Source organism: Zonotrichia albicollis, chromosome 2, assembly GCF_047830755.1.
Source record: "Zonotrichia albicollis isolate bZonAlb1 chromosome 2, bZonAlb1.hap1, whole genome shotgun sequence".
Lineage (NCBI taxonomy): Eukaryota > Metazoa > Chordata > Aves > Passeriformes > Passerellidae > Zonotrichia > Zonotrichia albicollis.
Genome location: NC_133820.1, coordinates 98,293,343 through 98,306,390, shown reverse-complemented (window position 1 = coordinate 98,306,390; position 13,048 = coordinate 98,293,343). Strand labels below are relative to the sequence as shown.

At 44.1% G+C, this 13,048-nt stretch overlaps 1 protein-coding gene across 1 annotated transcript in view; it reads left to right on the top strand.

The window, feature by feature from the left end:
• Positions 1-13,048, top strand: part of CNGA3 (cyclic nucleotide gated channel subunit alpha 3) — a 46,602-nt gene that overhangs the window by 11,896 nt on the left and 21,658 nt on the right. Inside the window, exon 4 of the mRNA XM_074535758.1 lies at positions 2,693-4,559. The gene's annotated coding sequence lies outside the window, so the exon portion shown is untranslated. The remainder of the gene's footprint in view (positions 1-2,692; positions 4,560-13,048) is intronic.

The window sequence follows — 13,048 nt, the reverse complement described above, 5'->3', positions numbered from 1 at the left end:
TAGTGAGGCCCAGCAATGGCAGTGACTGCCATCATACAGCACAATGGGAAAGGTTTTTAAGCCCTAATTTATATTTCACATAAGTATCTCTCTTTCCTGTGCTTGCTGCTAATGGACCACCATTATGTGAAATGGAATTCACAAAAATGGAAATGTCAATTCATTCTGTTTGCAGGAGCTGGGCTGTCTCCCAGCCTGTGCCTCAGGCCTGACTAGCATTTTGCTGAAATTCCCCTAAGAGACAGCAGGATAGTTTTATTTTCATTAAGGGATAGGATTGTCCTGAGAACCATAATAACAAAAGAAGTGCTATTGTGTATACTTATTATCTGCAGCTAGCCACCTGGGGAACACTAACATGGCTGCATTTGCAAAGGTGTTTGTTTAAATAAAGGAGCACGAAACTCCACAGGAGAATTCCACAGCTCCCCGCTCCTCTGTAGGAGCCGGTGTCTTCAGGCAGTGTGACTCACACAGGATGGTGAGGGAGCTCTCAGCTCGGCTCGCAGTCAGCAGGAATTTCCACACCTCTCCTGGGCCAGGAGCCAGTGCCCCTGCTGACAGGTGACCGTGTGCTCTCCATCCCTCGGGGCTCTCCTGTGACAGAGAGCGGGCTGGGGCACCTGTGGAAAAACTGCTCCAAAACTGTGTGACCAAACTGCTCCAGCTGAGCAGCACTGCTGGGACGGCAGGGGGGGAAGGATCCTCACCTGTCCCTGCCCTGCTCTGCTCTTGGGCAATGCCTCCGTCACCAAGCAAAGTTAGAGGGTTACCATTCATTCTTTGCAGAGCTTGCACTGTGATTTTGCTTGAAAAAATGCCTGGTTTTAGGTGGATGCTCAGGCTTTTGTGTGTGTAACAAGGACCCAACCCTGTTACACCAAAACCTGGGGGATGCTTTTCATTGATTTCAAAGGGACACAGCAGCTACTTGCATTCAGAATTTATTTTTACTCCAGCCAGGTAAAAGCTCATGAATTTTGGTTAAAAAAGAATACCAGACCCTTATCTTGCCCCCTTACTGGACCTCACCCCAGTGGTGCAGAGTAAGGTAAAATAACTAGAGCTTGTTCACTTATACTTAGGACAACATGGAGATTCCATTGTAGGACACTACACAGGTACGTGTGACCATTTCCTTTTATTTATCAGGACATCCTTGGCTCTGGTGGGACTAGTCTATGAAAGAAGCTTGGCTATGTTCAGTTTTCTACAATAGTCAGTTCCTCACAGGATCAGGCTGTTCAAAAACTGTGAAAATACCTATGATGTGGATTTCACATGCCTCATTTGGATGTTTCTATTGTTTGTTTCTATTTATTCTGTCTTTTGAATCTTTTTGTCTTGCATTTGCACATGTTGATGTCACAGTTTTGTTCACTGGAGCTCCAATCCTGCAGGTTCTCTCCGAATCATAACTCACATTGTTCAAATGAGAATGGCTTTCTAAGGCAGATCTAATCAGTGTTTCTCTTGGGAACAAAACCAAATGAGCTTTTCTAAGGTTGGCAATTCAGTCCAATTATTTCACAGATCTTGGTTCATTTAATTCCTCTGAAGTGGAACAATCAGGAGAAACAGGGCAAAGCTACATTGCAAACAGGAAATTATGGTTTCTCAATTTGAAGAAAATGAGGTTTTATAACACATTCCTCTATTTATTTATTTATTTATTACACCTTACTCTTTTGTCATGCATCCTGGCAGCGCTTCACTGCAGAGCACAGCAGTCTTGAGAGAACTATCAGAGTAATGTCAGAGCTCCTCAAAAGGGAGCTGTGTAGGCAAAGCCAGGTACTGTAAATAAACTCAACTCCATTGATTACCTGGGACCTATATCAGTTTACAGCAACTGAGAACTGGCAAATTACTGCAGTGAAAGGATGCTTTTCTCACTCCTTTCTATCATTATACAGAATCATAAAATATCCTGAGCTGGAAGGGACCCACAAGGATCACTGAAGTCCAACTGTGCAGGAACTCAGATTTTCCTTTTCTTATTAATTATAATTTCCAGTCACAAACTATCATGGAGGCTTTGCTTAATTGCACACATTATGGTACAAAATTATTCTTTAGTTTGCATATAAAACTGAAAAATGCTTTGTTAAAATTAGACATGGTAATTCATGGTTGTGTTTTAAAGAGGTGTCTATCTAAGACCAATAACTTTAGGCCACTGAGATAAATCATCAGTAGTGCCTTGATGAACATAATAATTTTGATGGATGATACCTTGCAGCTGTCAGCAGGCTGAACATACTTGTTGATGGCTCTCAGGGGACTGGCTTAATGATTGTACAAATGAAGCAAGAACTAAACTTGGAAAGAAAATTTCATGGAAATTATGAATATGTTGGAAAGAAGCAACATTTTCTCCCTGAATAAGCATGTTTTAATTCACACTTAACAACTCAGAAAATGGAAAAAGAAAACAGAATTTTTTATTCCTGTCATCTTCAATTCCTAGGCAACTGGTTTAGAGGTACTGTGAAGATGTATTACAACTTTAACACAATCTTTTCTCCAGAATTCCCTTGCAGCAGTACTACTGAATTCAACAACAGACTTTGGACAGTGGTGCCCTTCTGGATGTGGACATTCATTTTTGTTGGTTCAGCCTGATCCCCTTAATGTCCATATCTGGGACCTTCTGGAAGTCTCCATAGCTTTTCCTGTGCTCTATTCACAGGCTTCCTTCATGTTGCAACCAGAACATAAGAGCAAGATGTAAAACCTTGTCTAAGGAGGAAGCCAGGCCCTGCAAGGATCTACATGGAACACCTGGGAAGTGCAACCAGTGCTGGAGCCTTTGGAGGGACAACAGCAGCCTGGCACTTGGTGCACACCTGGCTGGTTAGCTGCATTCCCAGTGCTTCCAAAATGCTGCCTGGAGAACTCCTGAGGAGTCAGCCCAGCAGCACAGGACATGAAAAAGGATGCTCTTCAAATGCTTTCTGCCTTCTGCTTTTCTGCCTAGGGTTTATGTTCTAATCCTTAAAAACCCTGTTACTCTGAAGACTGGTGTGACAGCTATAGGAGACAGACACCTCGAGATTCTGATGGGATTTTAAGAGTTTTAGCCATGGTCTTTTCCTCTCCTCAGCCCTTTCTGTGTGATGAGGTTCATCTTTCTTGACAAGCACGATAATAACCCGAGCACTCAGAATGCTTTTCTAATGTCCCGTTGTGTTCAATGTAGCTCAATTGACATGCAGCAAAGTGCAGCAGCCTTTCAGTTAGGAATGACATGGCTTCTGCTGACATTTCCCAGCTGAAAAATCATTTTATGAATCATACACACTCTTTGTTTCCAGCTCTTCTGAACCCTGTGAAAAGCAGAATCAGAACTAAACAGATGGCGTTCGGGGGAGCGTGAAAGCCTGGAGGTAACTCCAGCACAGGAAAATGAGGGTCAGCACCCTCAAGGAGGTCAGGCAGCAAGGGCCAGAGAGCTGCAGAAGAAACCTATCCATCGGTACGGCGAGGAGAAGCGCCTCTCACGATGGAGAGGGTGCCGGTCCCAGCAGCAGTGCCGGGAGCGGCTGTGGGGCTCCATCCGTCTCCTCGCGGCTCCCCTCGGGCAGGACCCGCAGGGACGGCGGAGCCAGAGCCCGGGAAATGCACTCCCCGATGGCTGCCGACGGGGAAGCGCTTCGAGCGGCAGCGGCACGTCCCCAGCCGCCCTCCTGAGCACCCCCGCTGCCTCCGGCCCCTCCGCCGGCGGCAGATGCAAGAGCCGCGGGTGCTGTGTGCGAGGGGAGGGCAGCGGGGAGCCGGCTCTCCGTGCCGGCCCCGAGCGCTCCTGCCTCCCGCTCCGCACGGGCTCTCCCGGCAGCACGGCCCGCGGCGGCTGAGGCGCGGCAGGGGCGGATGGCGGCAGCCGGACCCTGCCCGGCCCAGGGGCGCTGGGGCCGCGCCCCCCACCCCGGCGAGCAGGGGTGAGAGCCCGCCCGGCACGGGGGACAGGGGTGAGGGCCCGCCCGGCACGGCTCCGCCCCGCCGGGGCACAGCGGCTGCCGCGGGCAGGGGCGCGTGTGGCCGCCTCTCACGGCCCCGCCGCTCCTCGTCTCGCCGCCCGGGGCTGCGGCTCCTCGCTCCGCCGGCGGCCCCGGGCCGGCCCTGCCCTGCCCTGCCCGCGCCGGGCTCCCAACTTTCCTCGGCGTGGCACGAAATGTGCCGGGGCGCCGCCGAGCCCCTTTGACGTCTTGATCCTCTCCGAGAACTTAACAGGATCGCAAAGCCCTTCGAGCTGCTTTTCCCGGTGAGCCGGGCTTAGGCGCTCGGGCTGCGGCCGTAATCCGCCCGCGCCGCGCGGAGGGGCGGCTCGGCGGGCCCTGCCCTGCCCCGGCGGGCCCTGCCCTGCGCCGCCGCCCCCGCCGGGCCGGGCGGGCTGCGCTGCCCTGCGCGGCTCCCGGCGCGGCCCCAGCGCGTCCGGGCCGGCCAGGACAGCGCTGCCCGCAGCGAGAGCGCCCCGGGGCCCGCATCCAGGCACACGGACCGACGGACGGACGGACGGAGCTGCAGAATTCGAATGCTGCGGAGGAGAGCGTGGGCAGGTGAGTGTGAAGCAGAGGACAGTAAGCCTTCTGTCATGCCTGTGAGAGTGGCATCGTGTCCTGCACCAGACTTCAAGCCTTAGCTCAAAAGCTTGAAATGGAAACGCAAACTTTGTTTATTTGTTTAATTTTAAAGAAAAGTGTTAATTTGATTTATTGATGCAGTGATTTATGTACTTAAAATTAAATTGGGTTCAGGGCACAAATCTGAACCGAAGTGGGGCTGAGGGACTTATTCCATTCCTGTTGACTGACACTTAATTTTACTAGCTTGATCCATGTGTCTCTTCACTTCTCCAGTGTTTGGTGCCTGTGGTTTAAGCATGAGGCTGTCAAACCCTGTATAAAAAAATGCTAGCAAATACTACAAGCAGTGAAAGAGACTAATTTTCCAGTGATTCCTGGTGCTTCTCATAAATTGACCTTGGTTCTAGAAATATGACATCTCTTGCAAAAATCCTGTGCTGTAATCCAGGCCATAGTCTGCCTAAGAATGTGGAAGATGCAGTACTAATCAGTGTCTTTCTGTAGTGCAAGGTCCCCTCACTTACCAAGAGGAAAAGCCTAAGGAAGATAAGGGAAAATGACGTGAACATTACTTTAGATCTCTGAAGAAATGATGTTGGTACCTGTTGATCTACCTGTTTTAACTATATTTTGTTTTCCAGATTCATAGTTGCTGCATTCAAAGCAAATAGTTAAAGGATTGTTGTATTTAAAATGTGTAATTTTCATTTTTGCTACTGAGTAAAACTACATCTGCAGTTTCAGATGTTACAGATTTTGGAATAGCATAACTGTGTGTCTTCAGTCAGCACAGTCTTTGGTTTTTTCCCTTTGGTATTTTTCATGTTGTTTTCCTTGAGTATGTATGCTAAAACCATCAGATTAGAAAAATACACGTTTCAAATGAAAATGGGACTGTCGGGATGTTGAATCAGCAAGGGTAATCATGGTAAACAAGTAGTGAATGACTTGAGGGAAGAACACATCAGCTTTAAAAAATTATACCTCATCCTTCATATCAGCATGTGTCAGTGTATCCCAGCCTTTGCCATCCAATTTGCACCCAAGCTCAGTCATTTCGGTTCAGCACGTTGTCCGGCAGCCTTCTCCAGTGTTGCCATCTCTTCTCATTAGCATCTCTGAAATCCTCTTCGGTAGGATGCCTCCTTAGGGCCTGTGAAACGTGACACGATTTACCAACCCCTCGTGTTTCCCTTCCCCAGGCAAGTGGGGTGGCTCCGATGGTTTGCATAAAGTGGGCAGGCAGGGAATTTAAATGGGTGACAGTCACACGTATGCAAACATACAGATTTATTTTATACATTCAGGGCTGCAAACCTGCTGTGTTCATGCTGTATTCATGCCCCTGCTATGCTCACTTTCAAGAGTTACCTTGAAATACGAATGCATTGACAGGAGACATTGGCAGAACCAGTGAATTTTAGGCAGTGGCTACAGAAGCCTTGCACAGACCTTATTTGCTGTATAGAAACATGGACACCTGTGCTGTGTTAACCATAGTGGCAGCAGAAACAACATGATGGGACTTGCTTGTGCTGTCAGCTGTAATTTTTAATTTTCTGTGTTTTAATTTACAATATTAAATTTAATATCCACAGCTAGTTTCTCCTGAAAATCTGCCAGTCTAAAAAAGAATTCATCTGCAGAAAATGGTCTGCAGAAAACTTTAGTAAATCTTAGAAAATGGAACTATATTGCCAATAGTTTGTAGTTACAGAAGGAAAACTCTGTCCCAATAATTCAGTTTATTTGAATGATTGTTTTGGTACTAAAAGGTGCCAGAGACTCAGCCATCAAATAGATCAAAGGTAATCATGTGCATTTCATTGTAAAACTATAAATTATACATACATGAATAATGCAATGCTTTATGAAGTGCATGCACATCTAAAGTACCTGTAAAAGATAGAGTATTTGAAATCCTTGGTTGGTCCTGAGGCTGCTGGGCTATGCATATAAATTATGTGCATTCTCAGGAGATGTCAGTGCTCATAGAGTGTAGAAAATGCAATATGATGTAGCAGAGAGTGATAAACTTTGAAAAGTGTGCTTTTAAAAGAGGCCCTAGAATTTAAGAATTGTTGATTTAAACTGTAATGAATTCATGAGGGTAAGTTGGTACTGCTGATTGTTTTTTCCAACTCCCTGAGTTTGATCTAATGGCCTTCATACAAAGCTGATTTCCAGATGAGTGTGCCAGAGTCCAGTGTGCAGGTGAATTTGCAAACCTCCAAATCCTTGAAGAATAGGATTTTGTGCCTTGTCTTCAAACCATGTCATCATTTAGAAGTTCCAGTGTGCAGTGTTTGATGCCCATTTGTTGCCATTAGGGGTTGCATCACTGGAGCTGCAGCCTGTCACACAGAACACACACAAGATACATAATGCACAGCTGAGCCATAACTATTAACAAGTGATATAACAAGGATCATGTAGGTGGAGGTCAAATCCCAGAATAAATCCCAGAGGCTTATCAGGGTTGAACCTGAGAGGCTGTGTGAGGATTTGGAACGTGTCTTAACTAAAATGATGTTAGTGATCCTATGCAGCTTATCACTGCTTCTACAACAATAAAATGCTGAAAGCTTCAAGAACAACAGTGTTTTAACCACACAAACACACTGGATGCATTATAAAATCATATGTAAAGTCATCTTTTGATTTGTGGTGGTGATACATATTTCATCTTGAAAAACTCTTTTTTGAATTCTGCCATATTTTCTTTCTGTAGTCCTTTTACTCTAAACAAATAAGCATTAAGAATACTAAGTGGTGGTATAAATAGCTTGATGAACAACTACATTTACTTTGTATCAGGTGTATTAATTCTTGGTTGGTTAACAATTTTGGATTAAGTCAGGTTGGGTTGGCATATTCTGCCCCAGAAGGGAACTGCTGGAGTATGAACTCTCCAAAACATGAACTCTCAGTGCTCTTGAGAGGGAGACTACAGTGATTCAAAGATCCTTCACAGATGTTTGACAATCTGCAGAGCCACTTTGATGGTTTAGTGGATAGCTATCAACTTCCTAGATTTGTTATAATTTGTAATATTAAAGTGTGTACCTGTGTGTTGGGTTTTTTTTCCTGCTGAGATGGTGCAAAATTGTCTGAAACTCAGGCCACAAAGCTGCTCAGAGGCCTTGACTGTGTCCACATTGCAGTGGGTGCTGAAAACCTCCTGCCATAGGTGTTCTAGAGTGCTGAAAACCCATAAGAAAGCTATTTGGAGCCCATAAGCTACTGAGAGCAGGCTCTGGAAAAAGGAGGAAAATTGGTTTTTTCTTGCTTAATTTGAAGCAGACTTGAAAAGGTTTCTCATTTTTGAGGTGCAGCTGCTCAGCACAATGCCATTTGCTGCAGACAGGTGAATTGACTTGAGAAAGAGGGGGGTTGTGGCTGTGAATTGGGTGCCACTGCTTGGGGCCTGGATTTGGAAGCCAAGTTATTCTCCATATCCCAGTTTGGTTTCAGTCATTTCACATAGGTAGCTTCCTTCTTAGTGCCCTGTTCCTGCTCACCTGCATTTCTGCATTCCTGCTTCAGGAAATTCACTGGATGGCAGAGCTCCTAAAATTTAGATACTGCAGCCTTCGTAGCTCTGCTTCTACATGTAGCCCTAAAGAGACAAGTAGAACTTGATATTCAAAACTAGGAAATACTTAAGTGAATCCAAAATTTTCATATGTTACTTGAACTCATACTTGTTGTAAAAACAACTGGCTGTCTTGTTAAAAATGCTTCTGTTATACCAGAGAGTGTCTTTAAAATAATTTGACACAAAACCTCAGTTGCTATTGAATCCAAAAAGAAGAAGATAAAAGAGCCTGACAATTTACATTTCAAGTAGGGAGTGCTATCATGTATGTAATAATTACATGTATGTAAATTGTTACATTTTTAGGATAATACATCTGTCTCATTTAGCTGTAGTTTCAGTCTCAGTGATTTAGGCACTGAAAAGCAATATACTTGAGTGTGGGATTATTAATCTCTTTCAGTCCTACCCAATAGGTAGCAAGGAAGAAAAGACTAGGTGAGAAAGCATGTTAAAATTCTGCTTGAGGCATTGGTAAAGATGCCAATCTTTCATGAGCTAGGAGAGATTCAAGTTTTATTTTGCTGGGTGAGGCTGACTGAGGCTCAGAGGACGTGTCTGTCTGTCTATCTATGTTTTTTGTTAAATGACTTGTAAGCTAAATACCTGTTCTAAGTGCCTAACATGGATTTACCAGACTTGTCAGCCTTTAGGTAATCAAGTTTTACCCTCAGTGTTATTATTAGCATTAAATATTCAGGGCAGAGAGTGTAGTTCCCAGGTAGTTGTTATTTATAAAAGGCAGGTACCAGGATGGGTGCAGTGCCAGGGGCTGGCAGGGGGTGAGGGGCTGATGTGGGCAGCAGCCAGGGCTGCCTGTGCTGCACACAAATGGCTCCAGCCAGCTCCAGCTCATCCCCTGTGGCCAAGAGGGTGGCACTTCAGGGAAAAAGCACTTAAATAAGGGTAGGATGCCACAAAGGCAGTGTGAGGGGACTGAGGGGAAAAAAAAGGGTGAAAACCATCTCTGCAGAAAGCAAGGTCAGAGAAGAAGGAGCAGAGGTGGTGTTGTGAGCACTGGAGCAGGATTCCCTTGCAAGTCTTGGAGGGCTCCGTAATGGAGCAGACATCCACTGTGGAGGACCCATTCCTGAAGCAGACTGCAGCCAGTGAAGAGGAGCCTGTGCAGGAACAGACTGTCCTGACAAGAACTGTGGTCCATGGAGGACCCAGAGTGGAGCAGGTTTGTCCTGCAGGACTGCAGCCTGTGGAGCAGGTTGTGAAGGACCCAGCCTGCAGCAAGGACCCAGCCTGGCTCAGGGGCACGGTGTGAGGAGGAAGGAGTGGCAGGGAGGGAACAGGGACTGACTGCAGCCTCCAATTCCCAGCCCCTGTGCTGCTGCTGGGTAGGGTAGAGGAGCTGGAGGAGTTGGGAATGTAGGGGTAAAGTTGAATCTGGGGAAAATGAGTGGTAGAGTGTTTTGCCTTTGTTTCCTGCCATCCACCTCCATTTTTATTTGCACGAAATTGAGTTTTCTGCAGTTTGAGCCCATTTTACTGTGATGACAATTGGTCTTCCAATGTCCTTTTTCTTCCTGTTTTTTCCTCTTGATCCATGGTGAGCTTTCTCCCACTGGGCTGCTGAAGAGGAGAAGTGCAATAGCAGCTGTGTGGGCATCTGGCAGCCAGCCAAGGCCAACCTGCCACTCTGCCTAGTTTTAAATATGAAACTGAGCTCTACTCGCTTCTTGACACTGCCTTGTGAGGACCAGTGTTTAGTGGCAGTTTTGGGATTGCAGGTCCCAGATGGTTGGAGCTGTCTCTCTGTGTCCTTGCAAAAGCTGTTTATGGAGCCTCCTGACTCTTCAGGACTTTCCTGCTGGCTGACTCCTGTTAAGCTGCTCCTTAGTAATTACTTGCCATATTTTGGATCCAATGTTGAAATGTCAATCTCCTCCCTAGACTAGTAAAAACATTAATCATTAGGGTTCTTAGAGGCCTGTAAGGAACAAATATTTCTTCTTCATCAGATAGTTAGTAATTTGTCAGAGCTTTATGGGCTTTATGCACTGCCAAAACATATTGCTTCAGGAGGTCTCAGCACCTGCACTGTACCCAAATTACCTCAGTGTTTATTTGTATCTGTCCTGTGTTCAGTCTCTCTCTACCACAGCTGGTACCACTCCTCCTACCTTCTTCCAAAAATATATTAATGTATTTTATTGCTTAATAGTAGAGTTGTATTTCTGTGAAATTTTCCCCCTCTCCTTTCCTCCAGTATAGGGCAGAATAAGAGTTCAGACCCCACTGTATATTAAACATGAATTTTACAGCTGAAATGATTGTAAGGGATCTGAAATGACCTGAAATTTTACCTACATATTTTTATTTTATAACTTTATAGTCTTCACCTTTTAGGGTGAGCAGGCCCCATTTTCCTTTTCTCTCCCTTTTCTAGGTCTTTAATCATTCTTGCCATGCTGTTATTCTGCTTTGTCTTTCTGATTAAGAGAAGGACTTGGAGTGCTCCAGATGAGTCTGCACTGTTGTTTCATGGAGCAGTTTTAGTGGTTTTTGTGTCATTAACATGTTCCATGTATACATTGTCAGTTGTGTCAGCAAGGCTGCCCTGCAGTGAGCACACTGTTTCTCTGAGCTGTACCTGTGTCCTGAGCTCATAAATTGGTTTGAGTTGGAAGGGACCATAAGGACCATGTAATTCCAACTCCTCTTCCACCAAACCAGTTTGCTCAAAGCCTCATCCAGCCTGGCCTTGGACACTTGCAGGGGTGGGACATCCACAGCTTCTCTGGGCAACATGGTCCAGTGTTTCAACACCATCATAGTGAAGAATTTCTCCCTCATATTTAATCCAGAACTAGCCTTTCAGCTTTGCTTTCTGAGTACATATGGTTCATTTGGAAGCATGTAGGGCATTAGTTTCACCTGCTTTTCACCTGTATTCATGGGTTTCCATTTGCCTGTGTTGCACATCACTTACCATCAAATTGAGAATTTGCTGTAGTTATGTTGGCCACCCTGAGGTTTCCTGCATTCCTTTTCTTTCTCTTGCCTATACAACTTCTTGCTGTCCTGAGACGTTACTGTATCACCACTTCATCTTTCCATCAGCATTACTAACAGCAGGTTTTCCAACAGAGCCCTGAGGAATACTGTTAATAAACATCTGCAGTGGTGAAGGTGACTATTTAGTCCTGTTCTTGCTTTCTGTCTTCTTGTTTTTTTTAATTCAATATAGTGTTTGGCTTCATGTGCCAGTATTTTTTCTTTTTTCGTGGCATAGCTTTTGAAAGTCTGAATAAGGTTTCCTGTATTCAGTGCTCCACTGGCATACTCAAGCCTTTCAGGAGGTTTGGAGTATCTAATTCCAATATCTGTTAAAAGTGTTTAATTCTAGATTAGTAATATCCAATTTCAGTCATTTCAGTTTTAAGTGTAAAGAAATGCTGTACTTCATGTTTTTTAACCAAACTTTTGGGAACTGATGCACAAATGCACCTGGAAATCCATGTACCACACCTACAGCATTTGAAACATAGAAAGGCATTGTCCACTCATCTCCAGTTTCAGAAGTGATGTGTCTTATCAGTGAGGGAATCCATGGTGTTAGCAGCAAATTATCTACATCACCCCAGGACTTCAGAAGGGTTTCATTATCTCGTGCTTTTATTGTTTTAACAGTTTTACTTTTTTACCAGAGTTGCTTTCTTTGTTGGAGGTTATAAACCAGGTGACCCTTGTTTTTAAGAACTGCTGTAGGTAGACATCAATCTGATTGTGAATCACCAGAACTGATAAGTGGAACTAAGTGTCAGAACTAGTCAAGAGCTTCACTCAGTGCTAAATTTGCTCTGAAATTACAACTTTGGAAAAAAGGTTAATGCTTTGTTACTTATGAATAATTCTTCCCACTATCAAGCTTTTAAAACTGGGTTTTGTTTTTTAACATAAATTATCTGCACTTTAGAAGTTAATTCTTTTGAGTGAGCATTCCAATCTGAGAGTGGGTTGAAAGAGTAGAATTTTTTCATATCAATGTGTAATAAAAATGCCCATTTTTTTCCCAGTTAAACTTCAGTTAATCAGCATGAACAAGGCTCAGCTTAAGGTGAGACACAGACAGTAACTGATTTAAATTAAGGCAAAATTAGTGATGAGGGGTACTAATAAAATTTTTGAATATTACGTGATGCCCAAGGCTGTTTCTAGAGTAGTTTCATTATTTCTGGATTAAAAAAAAAAAAAAACACTTTAAAATATATTAAATAATTTTTGAAGTTATGTATTACTTTCTTTAATTGTCTGGGAATTGAGTGAAGGGTAAGTCAAGTATGTTGTTTTCAAGAAAGTGGGTGTGTAATATTCTAACCATGGGTAATAACCTGAATGATTCAGGTCACAAAGTTTTTGAAAGATCTGTATTTCATTTGGTGTTGAAGGTGGATCTTGTGTGGTCAATGACACAGAGGATTCCAGGTGAAAAATGGACACAACCTAGTGTGAGGGAGTTGATTGATCCTGAGGGAATTTCATTCTAGTCATATTTCAAACAAAAAAGGTTCCTGAATGGAGTTTCTAAATCTTTTTTTTCCTTGTTGAAAAATTCAAAGTTTTCACTGAAATTCTTTCAGTCCTTCATTTGTAAGACACTTGTCTTGAGTCTTAAAACTCATTTTGTAAGTAGTAGATGTGATATGAATTTGGGAAGGCATTGAAGATCCAATCTGGAAAGGAATTTAGACAAATCTTTTAAAACTTGTAGGAGATAAGCTGCTAAATATCTTAACAGAGACTGTTTTGAAGCATTGTGATAAAACTCCCTGGTGTGTGTTTACTGCAGAGTTTTAATAATACAGAATTATAGCATGGCCTGCATTAAACTAAGGGGTAAATGTCATTAATT